The sequence below is a fragment of the Schistocerca piceifrons genome, chromosome 5 (assembly GCF_021461385.2).
Source record: "Schistocerca piceifrons isolate TAMUIC-IGC-003096 chromosome 5, iqSchPice1.1, whole genome shotgun sequence".
Lineage (NCBI taxonomy): Eukaryota > Metazoa > Arthropoda > Insecta > Orthoptera > Acrididae > Schistocerca > Schistocerca piceifrons.
In genome coordinates, this window is record NC_060142.1 from 599645136 (window position 1) to 599664248 (window position 19113).

At 48.8% G+C, this 19113-nt stretch overlaps 10 non-coding genes across 10 annotated transcripts; all 10 read left to right on the forward strand.

The window, feature by feature from the left end:
* The first annotated feature begins 540 nt into the window (after window positions 1-540).
* On the forward strand, window positions 541-612 carry Trnat-cgu. The gene has a single exon. It is a non-coding gene; the product is annotated as a tRNA-Thr (tRNA).
* A 333-nt stretch (window positions 613-945) lies between these two features.
* On the forward strand, window positions 946-1019 carry Trnan-guu. Its single transcript has one exon. It is a non-coding gene; the product is annotated as a tRNA-Asn (tRNA).
* A 689-nt stretch (window positions 1020-1708) lies between these two features.
* On the forward strand, window positions 1709-1780 carry Trnat-cgu. Its single transcript has one exon. It is a non-coding gene; the product is annotated as a tRNA-Thr (tRNA).
* A 333-nt stretch (window positions 1781-2113) lies between these two features.
* Trnan-guu lies at window positions 2114-2187 on the forward strand. The gene has a single exon. It is a non-coding gene; the product is annotated as a tRNA-Asn (tRNA).
* A 689-nt stretch (window positions 2188-2876) lies between these two features.
* Window positions 2877-2948, forward strand: Trnat-cgu. The gene has a single exon. It is a non-coding gene; the product is annotated as a tRNA-Thr (tRNA).
* A 334-nt stretch (window positions 2949-3282) lies between these two features.
* Trnan-guu lies at window positions 3283-3356 on the forward strand. The gene has a single exon. It is a non-coding gene; the product is annotated as a tRNA-Asn (tRNA).
* A 6690-nt stretch (window positions 3357-10046) lies between these two features.
* Trnan-guu lies at window positions 10047-10120 on the forward strand. The gene has a single exon. It is a non-coding gene; the product is annotated as a tRNA-Asn (tRNA).
* A 6303-nt stretch (window positions 10121-16423) lies between these two features.
* Window positions 16424-16497, forward strand: Trnan-guu. Its single transcript has one exon. It is a non-coding gene; the product is annotated as a tRNA-Asn (tRNA).
* Window positions 16498-17186: 689 nt separating this feature from the next.
* Window positions 17187-17258, forward strand: Trnat-cgu. The gene has a single exon. It is a non-coding gene; the product is annotated as a tRNA-Thr (tRNA).
* A 333-nt stretch (window positions 17259-17591) lies between these two features.
* Window positions 17592-17665, forward strand: Trnan-guu. The gene has a single exon. It is a non-coding gene; the product is annotated as a tRNA-Asn (tRNA).
* The last annotated feature ends 1448 nt before the right edge of the window (window positions 17666-19113 follow it).

Below are 19113 nucleotides of genomic sequence, written 5' to 3' on the forward strand. Positions count from 1 at the left end.
CACAGACGTTCTACTGTTTTCCTTTTTATTCGTCATGTGTGACACTGCAGTAGAGGGACGCCCACTACAAAAGACGCATTCTTTACATTCAATTTCAGCATATACGTCGCGAGTGCCATATGACAGGGCCTGTCTCTCGATGTCGATTTGTATTTGGTGTCTCTTAAGTGTCGGTCTGCAGTAGGCCGCTGTTGGCCGAGCGACGTGCAGTCGCCTTACATGAAGCCCCATGGGCAACGCCAGTGCCACTGTGGACAACAGCATACTGTAGCCAGAGAGACGAGCCGAAAGGCGCATTTCGCAGTCGAGCCACGCTGTCCCACAAGCTGTGCACTAGGTCAGGATTGTGCAGACCGCAAACTTTTGGTGGGCCGACGCTCGTCGTCGATCGCAAGGGCGAAACATTCAAGAGATTTGGAAAACGGCAATGTGGACACCCCCAGCAGCAGCTGTGTGCCAAATCCGATATCTGGTCGAGGGCTGCAAGATTCAGTATGATGAAGTACCAATTTGGGGATAGCTCACAAACGCTAAGCTGCCGCCTTCTTAGCTCAGTGGTAGAGCACTGGTCTCGTAAACCAGGGGTCGTGAGTTCGAACCTCACAGAAGGCATTCATTTTTTAAACCTTCCTGCAAGGAGCGGAGCTATCTCGAGCAGCATCTAACACATGGCAGTACACTGAATGAAAGGAATGTTCTACAACCTATGACAAGTATTCTACTGGCCTCAGAGGTTTTCTGAATGCATAGGTTGAACATTGGTTTGTATGCATTTTGTAGTATAATGTCATGCTTGGCGATGTCATTCGTTTACGAGCCTCGCTACAGTGTGCATGCACGTTATCCATGTGAAGAGGCGTAAGCAAATGCTACCATTCTGCGAGATTCCTGCAGAAGGTATACGAATTGCGTTGATATACAGAGCACAAGGGAGCCAAAGTCAAGGCCTCCGTGGCGCAATCGGCTAGCGCGTTCGGCTGTTAACCGAAAGGTTGGTGGTTCGAGCCCACCCGGGGGCGAAATCGTTTTAACCGGCACCGAGGTGAGGACATACGTCAACTTTGTTAGAGATACACAGCTAGTGTGACAATTTGGCTGCGTTTGAGTGATGCCACAGAGCCTTATACACATTCAGCCAAGTGACACTGTAGGTAAAAACATGGCCCTACACAGACGTTCTACTGTTTTCCTTTTTATTCGTCATGTGTGACACTGCAGTAGAGGGACGCCCACTACAAAAGACGCATTCTTTACATTCAATTTCAGCATATACGTCGCGAGTGCCATATGACAGGGCCTGTCTCTCGATGTCGATTTGTATTTGGTGTCTCTTAAGTGTCGGTCTGCAGTAGGCCGCTGTTGGCCGAGCGACGTGCAGTCGCCTTACATGAAGCCCCATGGGCAACGCCAGTGCCACTGTGGACAACAGCATACTGTAGCCAGAGAGACGAGCCGAAAGGCGCATTTCGCAGTCGAGCCACGCTGTCCCACAAGCTGTGCACTAGGTCAGGATTGTGCAGACCGCAAACTTTTGGTGGGCCGACGCTCGTCGTCGATCGCAAGGGCGAAACATTCAAGAGATTTGGAAAACGGCAATGTGGACACCCCCAGCAGCAGCTGTGTGCCAAATCCGATATCTGGTCGAGGGCTGCAAGATTCAGTATGATGAAGTACCAATTTGGGGATAGCTCACAAACGCTAAGCTGCCGCCTTCTTAGCTCAGTGGTAGAGCACTGGTCTCGTAAACCAGGGGTCGTGAGTTCGAACCTCACAGAAGGCATTCATTTTTTAAACCTTCCTGCAAGGAGCGGAGCTATCTCGAGCAGCATCTAACACATGGCAGTACACTGAATGAAAGGAATGTTCTACAACCTATGACAAGTATTCTACTGGCCTCAGAGGTTTTCTGAATGCATAGGTTGAACATTGGTTTGTATGCATTTTGTAGTATAATGTCATGCTTGGCGATGTCATTCGTTTACGAGCCTCGCTACAGTGTGCATGCACGTTATCCATGTGAAGAGGCGTAAGCAAATGCTACCATTCTGCGAGATTCCTGCAGAAGGTATACGAATTGCGTTGATATACAGAGCACAAGGGAGCCAAAGTCAAGGCCTCCGTGGCGCAATCGGCTAGCGCGTTCGGCTGTTAACCGAAAGGTTGGTGGTTCGAGCCCACCCGGGGGCGAAATCGTTTTAACCGGCACCGAGGTGAGGACATACGTCAACTTTGTTAGAGATACACAGCTAGTGTGACAATTTGGCTGCGTTTGAGTGATGCCACAGAGCCTTATACACATTCAGCCAAGTGACACTGTAGGTAAAAACATGGCCCTACACAGACGTTCTACTGTTTTCCTTTTTATTCGTCATGTGTGACACTGCAGTAGAGGGACGCCCACTACAAAAGACGCATTCTTTACATTCAATTTCAGCATATACGTCGCGAGTGCCATATGACAGGGCCTGTCTCTCGATGTCGATTTGTATTTGGTGTCTCTTAAGTGTCGGTCTGCAGTAGGCCGCTGTTGGCCGAGCGACGTGCAGTCGCCTTACATGAAGCCCCATGGGCAACGCCAGTGCCACTGTGGACAACAGCATACTGTAGCCAGAGAGACGAGCCGAAAGGCGCATTTCGCAGTCGAGCCACGCTGTCCCACAAGCTGTGCACTAGGTCAGGATTGTGCAGACCGCAAACTTTTAGTGGGCCGACGCTCGTCGTCGATCGCAAGGGCGAAACATTCAAGAGATTTGGAAAACGGCAATGTGGACACCCCCAGCAGCAGCTGTGTGCCAAATCCGATATCTGGTCGAGGGCTGCAAGATTCAGTATGATGAAGTACCAATTTGGGGATAGCTCACAAACGCTAAGCTGCCGCATTCTTAGCTCAGTGGTAGAGCACTGGTCTCGTAAACCAGGGGTCGTGAGTTCGAACCTCACAGAAGGCATTCATTTTTTTAAACCTTCCTGCAAGGAGCGGAGCTATCTCGAGCAGCATCTAACACATGGCAGTACACTGAATGAAAGGGATGTTCTACAACCTATGACAAGTATTCTACTGGCCTCAGAGGTTTTCTGAATGCATAGGTTGAACATTGGTTTGTATGCATTTTGTAGTATAATGTCATGCTTGGCGATGTCATTCGTTTACGAGCCTCGCTACAGTGTGCATGCACGTTATCCATGTGAAGAGGCGTAAGCAAATGCTACCATTCTGCGAGATTCCTGCAGAAGGTATACGAATTGCGTTGATATACAGAGCACAAGGAAGCCAAAGTCAAGGCCTCCGTGGCGCAATCGGCTAGCGCGTTCGGCTGTTAACCGAAAGGTTGGTGGTTCGAGCCCACCCGGGGGCGAAATCGTTTTAACCGGCACCGAGGTGAGGACATACGTCAACTTTGTTAGAGATACACAGCTAGTGTGACAATTTGGCTGCGTTTGAGTGATGCCACAGAGCCTTATACACATTCAGCCAAGTGACACTGTAGGTAAAAACATGGCCCTACACAGACGTTCTACTGTTTTCCTTTTTATTCGTCATGTGTGACACTGCAGTAGAGGGACGCCCACTACAAAAGACGCATTCTTTACATTCAATTTCAGCATATACGTCGCGAGTGCCATATGACAGGGCCTGTCTCTCGATGTCGATTTGTATTTGGTGTCTCTTAAGTGTCGGTCTGCAGTAGGCCGCTGTTGGCCGAGCGACGTGCAGTCGCCTTACATGAAGCCCCATGGGCAACGCCAGTGCCACTGTGGACAACAGCATACTGTAGCCAGAGAGACGAGCCGAAAGGCGCATTTCGCAGTCGAGCCACGCTGTCCCACAAGCTGTGCACTAGGTCAGGATTGTGCAGACCGCAAACTTTTGGTGGGCCGACGCTCGTCGTCGATCGCAAGGGCGAAACATTCAAGAGATTTGGAAAACGGCAATGTGGACACCCCCAGCAGCAGCTGTGTGCCAAATCCGATATCTGGTCGAGGGCTGCAAGATTCAGTATGATGAAGTACCAATTTGGGGATAGCTCACAAACGCTAAGCTGCCGCCTTCTTAGCTCAGTGATCAGTTCCGCTTTAGACGCCGTGCAGTGTGGACGTGCCTAGTCTTCCGCTCCGCCGTAGCGTTACGTATAGTGGACTATCGTTTTTGTTACGTGTTGTGTTGCAACTTCTGAGAGTATTTCTCCGTCGTTGTTTCGTACCTTGTGTTACTTTCTGTCCTTATTTCAGTGTTTTTTGTGTAGCGGTTTCGACCGCATATTTTGAAAATGTCGTCCCAGGTTATTCCTCGTCAGGCTACAGTTAGTTTTGCTTTTGACAAGTCAACCCGCCATGTGCAACCTAGTTCTCTTGAGATTCATGATTGGTTGGTAGATACCTTTGGTGTTCATTCGGATCAGGTGCACACTGCTTATTTTGATACCGAACTGTATGTTTTCTTTGTTAAGTTTATGGACCCACTTCAGGTTGATAAAATTCTTTCTAAATATGGTCATCAAGTTCTCTTTCGGCATCGGGATGATTCTGTAAGTACCGTGCTGCTTTCCAATGCTTCCATCACGTATACCAATGTTCGTGTTTACAACCTTCCACCGGAGGTGGATAATGTCTATCTTAAGGAGGGTCTACAGAAGTATGGTGATGTAAAGAGCATTCGCCTTGAACGCTGGTCAAGCCAACATCGCCTGCAATGTTACAGTGGTATTCGTTCAGTCGAAATGCACGTTAAGCAGAATATTCCATCTCACCTGCAGATCGGTGGATATCGTGTCCATGTAACATATAGTGGTCAGGTGGGCACCTGTTTTTTGTGCAATGAAAGTGGTCACGTGCGTACCGACTGTCCGCGGAGAGTTTTTGTTTTAAAAAATTCTCTCGAACAGCGTCGCAAGTTAACGGTCGCTGACCTCGTTGCAGGTGGTTCTGCTCTTGGTGTAGCACAGTCCAGTGGTAGTAGCGCCCCTCCACAGGTTTTGCGCACCCCTGATACAGAATTTCCTCCTTTGCGTGCTAAATCTGATGTTGTTCCGTCTGTCCCTCAGGTGGGTGTGCCACTTTTGAATAATAAGAGGCGTCGCCCACACGATGGAAATAGTACGGATGAGGATCTCCCTGAGATGCCCCAGTCCGAGCGACCGGCATCCTCCGAGCCACTGTGTACTGTAGCTGCTCCCTGCCCTCCTGAGGTAGCGGTTCCGGTGGCGGCTGCTGGCGCCCCTCCGGCCTCCGACGCAGCTTCTCTCGAGTCGGGTCGTCGGTCGGGCCTGTTGGCGCCGTCTTCCGAACCGACTTCGATGTCACAACAAGTGGAGCCGCGACAACTTCCTGCTTCGCTGCCCCATACCTCTGCCAGCGGAGCTGCTCCGCTTCCTTCCAACTCTGCGGCCTCGGACCTTCCTGCTCACGTTTCGCCTCCGTGCAGTCCATGTTTGCCGGAAGCTAGTGCAGGTGTTGACCATTCCGTTTTGTCGGATGTTTCCCCCGCGACCCCGGATCCCGCATGTGGACCGGCGCGGGTGGTGTCGGATACAGAACTTGACCCTCCTACGTCACCGGCGGCTGAAGTTTCCTTGCCCGTCAGCCGACGCAAGTTACGCGTTCAGCCGAACGTTAATGCTGTTCGTAAAAAACCGAAACGTAAGGGATCCGCGGAACGGGGTAGCAGTCCCCCTTCCTCGGATGCCTCTGTCACCCCTGCTATGGACTGTGACGCTGGTGCGTCGGTGTAGGTGATTTGTTTTCTCGCTTTTCTCTCTATGGTTCAAGCATACACCTTTCTTACCTTAAATGTTAACCGTATTGAGTCCGACGTTCGCATTGCCTCTTTGCGGCAGTTTCTTTACGACGCCTGTGCGGACGTAGTGTTTTTGCAGGAAGTGTTGTTTTCTGATCTCTCTCTACCTGGATTTCAAACTGTTTTTAATGTCGCGCCGGAATATTCAACAGGAACTGCTCTTTTCTTTCGAGAGGGCATTCCTATTACTGACATTGAATTCCTTGACTCTGGCCGTGGGATTGGTTGTCGTCTTTTTGATCTCCGCCTCGTTGTTTTGTATGCCCCCTCTGGTTCGGGTCACACTGTGGCTCGATCGCGCTTTTATAAAGAAGAGCTTATTTATCTTTTGCGCCAGAGTAATCGGAGTCTCCTGCTCGGAGGCGATTTTAATTGTGTTTTACGCCCTGCAGACCAGTCCCCCAATTTTAATTATTGCCGTGATTTACATGACTTAGTTCGTACGATGCATCTGCGTGATGTTTGGGAACACAAATATCCAACCCTGGTGAAATATACGTTTTTTACCGGGTCCTCATGCAGTAGACTCGACAGATTCTATTTATCTGATTTTTTATGTGATAAAATTCTTTCTGTCGATGTTATTCCTACTAGTTTTTCTGACCATTGTGCTTTTACTGCAACTGTAAATCTTAGTCACCAACCTGCAAAACTTTATCGTTCCCAGTGGATGTTAAATGTTTCCCACCTTGCCGACAGTGCTATGGATGATGTTATAAGTGGCGTGTGGGAGCGATGTCTTCGCTCTGTCCCGCGATACCCCTCCTTGCTGGTTTGGTGGACTGCGTTTGCCAAGCCCAAGATTCGTCAGACTTTGATTTTTTACTGTGCTGCAAGGGCGCGTGATTTTAAGAACACGTATGAATATTACTACTCTGTCCTGCGTGAACTATATGACGCGGCGGGTACCTCTCCTCTGCGGATCCATGATGTTCGTCGTATTAAAGCCAAGCTCTTGAGCCTTAAACGACGACAGATGGATGGTCTGCGAGTTAAGTCGAAACCTCACTCTCTTGTTGAAGGTGAGCTGACATCCTTGTACCACCTGCTACGGCATCAGACTCGTCGTCGTCGCTCCTTCATCTCTTCTCTTACGGTGGATGATGGACGACAGCTTATTGCACAGGAGGAAATGGTTCGTGCTCTTCATCAGTATTATACTAGTCTATATTCTGCCGATGATTCTGGTGAGTCTCTTTCGGATGATGTCCTTGGGGATCTAACTGCGACGATCGCGCCTGACGCGAACGGCGAATTTCTCCGGGAGTTCCAGGTAGATGATGTTTTCGATTTTATTGCTCGCTCTCCGTCCAGTAAATCGCCGGGTCCAGACGGCCTGCCTAAAGAATTTTATCTCCGTTTTTGGCCTCTTTTGGGTGGCATTTTTACGCAGATTTTAAATGAGATTGTCAGGGGGGTGGATGTGCCTGCCGATTTTAAAGTAGGGAAAATTGTTTTAATTCCGAAGTCCTCTGGTCGTTTATCTGCTGCCAATCTTCGTCCGCTCACATTGCTGAACTTTGACTACAAGACAGCTGCTAGAGCGCTCAATAGCCGGTTGTCTTCTCTGCTTCGGGGTGTGATTGGTGCACATCAATGTTGTTTTCATGATAGATCTATTCTGACACCAGTAGCCGAATATCGGGATGTTGTCTCGGTTGCGGCGGTTACAAACGTACATTGTGCCTTTGCCTTCCTTGATTTTTACAAGGCTTTTGATCACGTCAGTCATGTGTTTTTAGATCATGTTTTAGGTACAATAGGTTTTAACGCTTCATCACGTGGTGTTCTTGGCAATTTGTATAGGGGAATAACAGCTCGGGTGTCAGTCAATGGGCAGCTGACGCCGCCCATTGCTATCCGCCGCGGAGTGCCTCAGGGTAGTCCGCTCTCTATGTCTTTATTCGTATTGTCCCTGGAACCGCTGCTTCGGACTATTGCTCTCAAGCTTCAGGGTATGTCCCTCTCTGGTGGGAAGCTCTCGGTTAAGGCATATGCGGATGATGTCGTTGTTCTCCTCCGTCAACGTGATGATATCCCGTTGTTGAAAGGGGCAGTTGATGCATACTGTCGTGTTTCTGGAGCGCGTCTCAATCAGGGTAAATGTAAGTTCCTTGATATTCGAGGATTTCGCGATGCTGATGTCCCTTGGGCCACTTTTGTCGATCGCCATACGTCCTTGGGGATTATCATTGATCGGTGTCCTCTAAAAATGGCGGCTCTCAATTGGAAATCTGTCACCGAGAAGATACAGGGGGCTCTGATGGTCCATGAGCAGCGCTCTGCTACCATTTTGCAAAAAGTCAGAATTTTAGACACCTACGTTCTATGTAAAGCTTATTATGTTGCTCAGCTGTTCCCACTTCCCATGATGGTGGCGAAAAGGTTGCGCCAATTGTCTAGCAGGTTTATATGGAAGGGCCATCTATTCAAGTTACGTTACGAGGTTATGACGAAACCGCGTATCTCCGGAGGCTTGGGCCTCTCTGACATTACTCGCAAGGCGTCTGCTTTGTACGTCCGCCGAACGACTCTAATTGTTACGCAAGAAGAGACTTCAATTACATCCAGGCTTTTTACTGTTGTGCGTCCGGCGAGCCTTGCTCCACCTGTCGATGTCGGACGCCTAAATATTAAGCTGAAACACATTCGGGAGTTTTACATTGCGGTGAGTTACCTCGGTGACGTCTTCTTGCGGCGACCGGTGCCAACGACCAAGGGCTTGATTGCCCGCTGGGAGGGGCTGGCCGGTCCCAATCCAATAGAACTGGCGTCTCCATCTGTGTCCTGGAGGAACGTCTGGAAGAATGTTAGTCTGCCGATCCACTCTATGGCCGTGGCGTCCACGTGGTATAGGGTAATAAATAATTTGGTTCCCACCAATGTACGACTGCACCGTATTGGTCTTTCTGACACGGACACCTGTACTCGGTGTGGTCTCCTGGATACCCTTGAACATCGATTCACCTGCTGTGGGCACCTTGCCAATTGGCGTTGGCTCAGGAAACAACTTGCTTTTGTCACTAGGTCTGCTGAAGCCGCTTATACTAATGACATCATCGTCCGGCCCGATTCCTCCTTTTTTCCGCGGACGAAGCTCCATACAGTCATGTGGTTGATTGGACATTTCGTACATTTTGTCATCAGTTGTCATGAAGACGATGGACACCTAGCGTTTCGGCAGTACATGCTTACTGCTTACTGGCAGCGCTTGCGATTGCCAGGCCTCCGTGATGATTTTGCAAATATGCTTAGCCTGACATTTGAAAGAGAGGGTGTTGGCTAAGGACACCTGTGTGAGCCATTTTCTTTTATACTGTTTCGGGATTTACCGCCTTGGTGTATGTTTCTTCTCTACATCCAGGACTGAAGTTTTCGTGGACCTTTAGGGCGCTCAAGAAAAACAAACGAGCGACCACGAACCGAGACAGTAGGGGATAATACTACGCCCTTGTACAGGTGCCTTTCGGAATCAGGACGGTGGAGTCATCGTGGCCAGGCCTCGGGCTTCGACCCCTGCCCACTTTGCTTCCGCAGGCCTGAATCTCACTGTCACCTCTAACTTTACACAATGAAAAAAAATATGAATTTATTATGCACTCCCAGTATATCAAAATTGAGGTACAAATCCACCCTTTGCTGTTTGCATTAGAAACCAATTATATCTTCTTTTTATTTAAGTGTGTGTGTGTGTGTGTCTGTGTGTGTGTGCGTGTGTGTGTGTGTGTGTGTGTGTGTGTGTGTCTGTGTGTGTTCCCTTCGGACTTAAAAGGATGCTGTAAAAAAAAAAAAAAAAAAAAAAATGGTGTAATGGTTAGCACTCTGGTTAAAAAAAAAAAAAAAAAAAAAAAAAAAAAAAAAGTGGTAGAGCACTGGTCTCGTAAACCAGGGGTCGTGAGTTCGAACCTCACAGAAGGCATTCATTTTTTAAACCTTCCTGCAAGGAGCGGAGCTATCTCGAGCAGCATCTAACACATGGCAGTACACTGAATGAAAGGAATGTTCTACAACCTATGACAAGTATTCTACTGGCCTCAGAGGTTTTCTGAATGCATAGGTTGAACATTGGTTTGTATGCATTTTGTAGTATAATGTCATGCTTGGCGATGTCATTCGTTTACGAGCCTCGCTACAGTGTGCATGCACGTTATCCATGTGAAGAGGCGTAAGCAAATGCTACCATTCTGCGAGATTCCTGCAGAAGGTATACGAATTGCGTTGATATACAGAGCACAAGGGAGCCAAAGTCAAGGCCTCCGTGGCGCAATCGGCTAGCGCGTTCGGCTGTTAACCGAAAGGTTGGTGGTTCGAGCCCACCCGGGGGCGAAATCGTTTTAACCGGCACCGAGGTGAGGACATACGTCAACTTTGTTAGAGATACACAGCTAGTGTGACAATTTGGCTGCGTTTGAGTGATGCCACAGAGCCTTATACACATTCAGCCAAGTGACACTGTAGGTAAAAACATGGCCCTACACAGACGTTCTACTGTTTTCCTTTTTATTCGTCATGTGTGACACTGCAGTAGAGGGACGCCCACTACAAAAGACGCATTCTTTACATTCAATTTCAGCATATACGTCGCGAGTGCCATATGACAGCGCCTGTCTCTCGATGTCGATTTGTATTTGGTGTCTCTTAAGTGTCGGTCTGTAGTAGGCCGCTGTTGGCCGAGCGACGTGCAGTCGCCTTACATGAAGCCCCATGGGCAACGCCAGTGCCACTGTGGACAACAGCATACTGTAGCCAGAGAGACGAGCCGAAAGGCGCATTTCGCAGTCGAGCCACGCTGTCCCACAAGCTGTGCACTAGGTCAGGATTGTGCAGACCGCAAACTTTTAGTGGGCCGACGCTCGTCGTCGATCGCAAGGGCGAAACATTCAAGAGATTTGGAAAACGGCAATGTGGACACCCCCAGCAGCAGCTGTGTGCCAAATCCGATATCTGGTCGAGGGCTGCAAGATTCAGTATGATGCAGTACCAATTTGGGGATAGCTCACAAACGCTAAGCTGCCGCCTTCTTAGCTCAGTAGTGCAGTTCCGCTTTAGACGCCGTGCAGTGTGGACGTGCCTAGTCTTCCGCTCCGCCGTAGCGTTACGTATAGTGGACTATCGTTTTTGTTACGTGTTGTGTTGCAACTTCTGAGAGTATTTCTCCGTCGTTGTTTCGTACCTTGTGTTACTTTCTGTCCTTATTTCAGTGTTTTTTGTGTAGCGGTTTCGACCGCGTATTTTGAAAATGTCGTCCCAGGTTATTCCTCGTCAGGCTACAGTTAGTTTTGCTTTTGACAAGTCAACCCGCCATGTGCAACCTAGTTCTCTTGAGATTCATGATTGGTTGGTAGATACCTTTGGTGTTCATTCGGATCAGGTGCACACTGCTTATTTTGATACCGAACTGTATGTTTTCTTTGTGAAGTTTATGGACCCACTTCAGGTTGATAAAATTCTTTCTAAATATGGTCATCAAGTTCTCTTTCGGCATCGGGATGATTCTGTAAGTACCGTGCTGCTTTCCAATGCTTCCATCACGTATACCAATGTTCGTGTTTACAACCTTCCACCGGAGGTGGATAATGTCTATCTTAAGGAGGGTCTACAGAAGTATGGTGATGTAAAGAGCATTCGCCTTGAACGCTGGTCAAGCCAACATCGCCTGCAATGTTACAGTGGTATTCGTTCAGTCGAAATGCACGTTAAGCAGAATATTCCATCTCACCTGCAGATCGGTGGATATCGTGTCCATGTAACATATAGTGGTCAGGTGGGCACCTGTTTTTTGTGCAATGAAAGTGGTCACGTGCGTACCGACTGTCCGCGGAGAGTTTTTGTTTTAAAAAATTCTCTCGAACAGCGTCGCAAGTTAACGGTCGCTGACCTCGTTGCAGGTGGTTCTGCTCTTGGTGTAGCACAGTCCAGTGGTAGTAGCGCCCCTCCACAGGTTTTGCGCACCCCTGATACAGAATTTCCTCCTTTGCGTGCTAAATCTGATGTTGTTCCGTCTGTCCCTCAGGTGGGTGTGCCACTTTTGAATAATAAGAGGCGTCGCCCACACGATGGAAATAGTACGGATGAGGATCTCCCTGAGATGCCCCAGTCCGAGCGACCGGCATCCTCCGAGCCACTGTGTACTGTAGCTGCTCCCTGCCCTCCTGAGGTAGCGGTTCCGGTGGCGGCTGCTGGCGCCCCTCCGGCCTCCGACGCAGCTTCTCTCGAGTCGGGTCGTCGGTCGGGCCTGTTGGCGCCGTCTTCCGAACCGACTGCGATGTCACAACAAGTGGAGCCGCGACAACTTCCTGCTTCGCTGCCCCATACCTCTGCCAGCGGAGCTGCTCCGCTTCCTTCCAACTCTGCGGCCTCGGACCTTCCTGCTCCCGTTTCGCCTCCGTGCAGTCCATGTTTGCCGGAAGCTAGTGCAGGTGTTGACCATTCCGTTTTGTCGGATGTTTCCCCCGCGACCCCGGATCCCGCATGTGGACCGGCGCGGGTGGTGTCGGATACAGAACTTGACCCTCCTACGTCACCGGCGGCTGAAGTTTCCTTGCCCGTCAGCCGACGCAAGTTACGCGTTCAGCCGAACGTTAATGCTGTTCGTAAAAAACCGAAACGTAAGGGATCCGCGGAACGGGGTAGCAGTCCCCCTCCCTCGGATGCCTCTGTCACCCCTGCTATGGACTGTGACGCTGGTGCGTCGGTGTAGGTGATTTGTTTTCTCGCTTTTCTCTCTATGGTTCAAGCATACACCTTTCTTACCTTAAATGTTAACCGTATTGAGTCCGACGTTCGCATTGCCTCTTTGCGGCAGTTTATTTACGACGCCTGTGCGGACGTAGTGTTTTTGCAGGAAGTGTTGTTTTCTGATCTCTCTCTACCTGGATTTCAAACTGTTTTTAATGTCGCGCCGGAATATTCAACAGGAACTGCTCTTTTCTTTCGAGAGGGCATTCCTATTACTGACATTGAATTCCTTGACTCTGGCCGTGGGATTGGTTGTCGTCTTTTTGATCTCCGCCTCGTTGTTTTGTATGCCCCCTCTGGTTCGGGTCACACTGTGGCTCGATCGCGCTTTTATAAAGAAGAGCTTATTTATCTTTTGCGCCAGAGTCCTCGGAGTCTCCTGCTCGGAGGCGATTTTAATTGTGTTTTACGCCCTGCAGACCAGTCCCCCAATTTTAATTATTGCCGTGATTTACATGACTTAGTTCGTACGATGCATCTGCGTGATGTTTGGGAACACAAATATCCAACCCTGGTGAAATATACGTTTTTTACCGCGTCCTCATGCAGTAGACTCGACAGATTCTATTTATCTGATTTTTTATGTGATAAAATTCTTTCTGTCGATGTTATTCCTACTAGTTTTTCTGACCATTGTGCTTTTACTGCAACTGTAAATCTTAGTCGCCAACCTGCAAAACTTTATCGTTCCCAGTGGATGTTAAATGTTTCCCACCTTGCCGACAGTGCTATGGATGATGTTATAAGTGGCGTGTGGGAGCGATGTCTTCGCTCTGTCCCGCGATACCCCTCCTTGCTGGTTTGGTGGACTGCGTTTGCCAAGCCCAAGATTCGTCAGACTTTGATTGTCTACTGTGCTGCTAGGACGCGTGATTTTAAGAACACGTATGAATATTACTACTCTGTCCTGCGTGAACTATATGACGCGGCGGGTACCTCTCCACTGCGGATCCATGATGTTCGTCGTATTAAAGCCAAGCTCTTGAGCCTTAAACGACGACAGATGGATGGTCTGCGAGTTAAGTCGAAACCTCACTCTCTTGTTGAAGGTGAACTGACATCCTTGTACCACCTGCTACGGCATCAGACTCGTCGTCGTCGCTCCTTCATCTCTTCTCTTACGGTGGATGATGGGCGACAGCTTATTGCACAGGAGGAAATGGTTCGTGCTCTTCATCAGTATTACACTAGTCTATATTCTGCCGATGATTCTGGTGAGTCTCTTTCGGATGATGTCTTTGGGGATCTAACTGCGACGATCGCGCCTGACGCGAACGGCGAATTTCTCCGGGAGTTCCAGGTAGATGATGTTTTCGATTTTATTGCTCGCTCTCCGTCCAGTAAATCGCCGGGTCCAGACGGCCTGCCTAAAGAATTTTATCTCCGTTTTTGGCCTCTTTTGGGTGGCATTTTTACGCAGATTTTAAATGAGATTGTTAGGGGGATGGATGTGCCTGCCGATTTTAAAGTAGGGAAAATTGTTTTAATCCCGAAGTCCTCTGGTCGTTTATCTGCTGCCAATCTTCGTCCGCTCACATTGCTGAATTTTGACTATAAGACAGCTGCTAGAGCGCTCAATAGCCGGTTGTCTTTTCTTCTTCGGGGTGTGATTGGTGCACATCAATGTTGTTTTCATGATAGATCTATTCTGACACCAGTAGCCGAATATCGGGATGTTGTCTCGGTTGCGGCGGTTACAAACGTACATTGTGCCTTTGCCTTCCTTGATTTTTATAAGGCTTTTGATCACGTCAGTCATGTGTTTTTAGATCGTGTTTTAGGTACAATAGGTTTTAACGCTTCATCACGTGGTGTTCTTGGCAATTTGTATAGGGGAATAACAGCTCGGGTGTCAGTCAATGGGCAGCTGACGCCGCCCATTGCTATCCGCCGCGGAGTGCCTCAGGGTAGTCCGCTCTCTATGTCTTTATTCGTATTGTCGCTGGAACCGCTGCTTCGGACTATTGCTCTCAAGCTTCAGGGTATGTCCCTCTCTGGTGGGAAGCTCTCTGTTAAGGCATATGCGGATGATGTCGTTGTTCTCCTCCGTCAACGTGATGATATCCCGTTGTTGAAAGGGGCGGTTGATGCATACTGTCGTGTCTCTGGAGCGCGTCTCAATCAGGGTAAATGTAAGTTCCTTGATATTCGAGGATTTCGCGATGCTGACGTCCCTTGGGCCACTTTTGTCGATCGCCATACGTCCTTGGGGATTATCATTGATCGGTGTCCTCTAAAAATGGCGGCTCTCAATTGGAAATCTGTCACCGAGAAGATACAGGGGGCTCTGATGGTCCATGAGCAGCGCTCTGCCACCATTTTGCAAAAAGTCAGAATTTTAGACACCTACGTTCTATGTAAAGCTTATTATGTTGCTCAGCTGTTCCCACTTCCCATGATGGTGGCGAAAAGGTTGCGCCAATTGTCTAGCAGATTTATATGGAAGGGCCATCTATTCAAGTTACGTTACGAGGTAATGACGAAACCGCGTCTCTCCGGAGGCTTGGGCCTCTCTGACATTACTCGCAAGGCGTCTGCTTTGTACGTCCGCCGAACGACTCTAATTGTTACGCAAGAAGTGACTTCAATTACATCCAGGCTTTTTACTGTTGTGCGTCCGGCGAGCCTTGCTCCACCTGTCGATGTCGGACGCCTAAATTTTAAGTTGAAACACATTCGGGAATTTTACATTGCGGTGAGTTACCTCGGTGACGTCTTCTTGCGGCGACCGGTGCCAACGACCAAGGGCTTGATTGCCCGCTGGGAGGGGCTGGCCGGTCCCAATCCAATAGAACTGGCGTCTCCATCTGTGTCCTGGAGGAACGTCTGGAAGAACGTTAGTCTGCCGATCCACTCTATGGCCGTGGCGTCCACGTGGTATAGGGTAATAAATAATTTGGTTCCCACCAATGTACGACTGCACCGTATTGGTCTTTCTGACACGGACACCTGTACTCGGTGTGGTCTCTTGGATACCCTTGAACATCGATTCACCTGCTGTGGGCACCTTGCTAATTGGCGTTGGCTCAGGAAACAACTTGCTTTTGTCACTAGGTCTGCTGAAGCCGCTTATACTATTGACATCATCGTCCGGCCCGATTCTTCCTTTTTTCCGCGGACGAAGCTCCATACCGTCATGTGGTTGATTGGCCATTTCGTACATTTTGTCAACAGTTGTCATGAAGAGGATGGACACCTAGCGTTTCGGCAGTACATGCTTACTGCTTACTGGCAGCGCTTGCGATTGCCAGGCCTCCGAGATGATTTTGCCAATATGCTTAGCCTGACATTTGAAAGAGAGGGTGTTGGCTAAGGTCACCTGTGTGAGCCATTTTCTTTTATACTGTTTTTGGATTTGCCGCCTTTATGTATGTTTCTTCCCTACACCAGGACTGAAGTTTTCGTGTTTTAATCTTTATTTCAGTCAGCAGTCTACATTATATAGTCATGTTTTAGGATTTTAATTTCAGTACTGTAAAAAAAAAAAAAAAAAAAAAAAAGTGGTAGAGCACTGGTCTCGTAAACCAGGGGTCGTGAGTTCGAACCTCACAGAAGGCATTCATTTTTTAAACCTTCCTGCAAGGAGCGGAGCTATCTCGAGCAGCATCTAACACATGGCAGTACACTGAATGAAAGGAATGTTCTACAACCTATGACAAGTATTCTACTGGCCTCAGAGGTTTTCTGAATGCATAGGTTGAACATTGGTTTGTATGCATTTTGTAGTATAATGTCATGCTTGGCGATGTCATTCGTTTACGAGCCTCGCTACAGTGTGCATGCACGTTATCCATGTGAAGAGGCGTAAGCAAATGCTACCATTCTGCGAGATTCCTGCAGAAGGTATACGAATTGCGTTGATATACAGAGCACAAGGGAGCCAAAGTCAAGGCCTCCGTGGCGCAATCGGCTAGCGCGTTCGGCTGTTAACCGAAAGGTTGGTGGTTCGAGCCCACCCGGGGGCGAAATCGTTTTAACCGGCACCGAGGTGAGGACATACGTCAACTTTGTTAGAGATACACAGCTAGTGTGACAATTTGGCTGCGTTTGAGTGATGCCACAGAGCCTTATACACATTCAGCCAAGTGACACTGTAGGTAAAAACATGGCCCTACACAGACGTTCTACTGTTTTCCTTTTTATTCGTCATGTGTGACACTGCAGTAGAGGGACGCCCACTACAAAAGACGCATTCTTTACATTCAATTTCAGCATATACGTCGCGAGTGCCATATGACAGGGCCTGTCTCTCGATGTCGATTTGTATTTGGTGTCTCTTAAGTGTCGGTCTGCAGTAGGCCGCTGTTGGCCGAGCGACGTGCAGTCGCCTTACATGAAGCCCCATGGGCAACGCCAGTGCCACTGTGGACAACAGCATACTGTAGCCAGAGAGACGAGCCGAAAGGCGCATTTCGCAGTCGAGCCACGCTGTCCCACAAGCTGTGCACTAGGTCAGGATTGTGCAGACCGCAAACTTTTAGTGGGCCGACGCTCGTCGTCGATCGCAAGGGCGAAACATTCAAGAGATTTGGAAAACGGCAATGTGGACACCCCCAGCAGCAGCTGTGTGCCAAATCCGATATCTGGTCGAGGGCTGCAAGATTCAGTATGATGAAGTACCAATTTGGGGATAGCTCACAAACGCTAAGCTGCCGCATTCTTAGCTCAGTGGTAGAGCACTGGTCTCGTAAACCAGGGGTCGTGAGTTCGAACCTCACAGAAGGCATTCATTTTTTAAACCTTCCTGCAAGGAGCGGAGCTATCTCGAGCAGCATCTAACACATGGCAGTACACTGAATGAAAGGGATGTTCTACAACCTATGACAAGTATTCTACTGGCCTCAGAGGTTTTCTGAATGCATAGGTTGAACATTGGTTTGTATGCATTTTGTAGTATAATGTCATGCTTGGCGATGTCATTCGTTTACGAGCCTCGCTACAGTGTGCATGCACGTTATCCATGTGAAGAGGCGTAAGCAAATGCTACCATTCTGTGAGATTCCTGCAGAAGGTATACGAATTGCGTTGATATACAGAGCACAAGGGAGCCAAAGTCAAGGCCTCCGTGGCGCAATCGGCTAGCGCGTTCGGCTGTTAACCGAAAGGTTGGTGGTTCGAGCCCACCCGGGGGCGAAATCGTTTTAACCGGCACCGAGGTGAGGACATACGTCAACTTTGTTAGAGATACACAGCTAGTGTGACAATTTGGCTGCGTTTGAGTGATGCCACAGAGCCTTATACACATTCAGCCAAGTGACACTGTAGGTAAAAACATGGCCCTACACAGACGTTCTACTGTTTTCCTTTTTATTCGTCATGTGTGACACTGCAGTAGAGGGACGCCCACTACAAAAGACGCATTCTTTACATTCAATTTCAGCATATACGTCGCGAGTGCCATATGACAGGGCCTGTCTCTCGATGTCGATTTGTATTTGGTGTCTCTTAAGTGTCGGTCTGCAGTAGGCCGCTGTTGGCCGAGCGACGTGCAGTCGCCTTACATGAAGCCCCATGGGCAACGCCAGTGCCACTGTGGACAACAGCATACTGTAGCCAGAGAGACGAGCCGAAAGGCGCATTTCGCAGTCGAGCCACGCTGTCCCACAAGCTGTGCACTAGGTCAGGATTGTGCAGACCGCAAACTTTTGGTGGGCCGACGCTCGTCGTCGATCGCAAGGGCGAAACATTCAAGAGATTTGGAAAACGGCAATGTGGACACCCCCAGCAGCAGCTGTGTGCCAAATCCGATATCTGGTCGAGGGCTGCAAGATTCAGTATGATGCAGTACCAATTTGGGGATAGCTCACAAACGCTAAGCTGCCGCCTTCTTAGCTCAGTAGTGCAGTTCCGCTTTAGACGCCGTGCAGTGTGGACGTGCCTAGTCTTCCGCTCCGCCGTAGCGTTACGTATAGTGGACTATCGTTTTTGTTACGTGTTGTGTTGCAACTTCTGAGAGTATTTCTCCGTCGTTGTTTCGTACCTTGTGTTACTTTCTGTCCTTATTTCAGTGTTTTTTGTGTAGCGGTTTCGACCGCATATTTTGAAAATGTCGTCCCAGGTTATTCCTCGTCAGGCTACAGTTAGTTTTGCTTTTGACAAGTCAACCCGCCATGTGCAACCTAGTTCTCTTGAGATTCATGATTGGTTGGTAGATACCTTTGGTGTTCATTCGGATCAGGTGCACACTGCTTATTTTGATACCGAACTGTATGTTTTCTTTGTGAAGTTTATGGACCCACTTCAGGTTGATAAAATTCTTTCTAAATATGGTCATCAAGTTCTCTTTCGGCATCGGGATGATTCTGTAAGTACCGTGCTGCTTTCCAATGCTTCCATCACGTATACCAATGTTCGTGTTTACAACCTTCCACCGGAGGTGGATAATGTCTATCTTAAGGAGGGTCTACAGAAGTATGGTGATGTAAAGAGCATTCGCCTTGAACGCTGGTCAAGCCAACATCGCCTGCAATGTTACAGTGGTATTCGTTCAGTCGAAATGCACGTTAAGCAGAATATTCCATCTCACCTGCAGATCGGTGGATATCGTGTCCATGTAACATATAGTGGTCAGGTGGGCACCT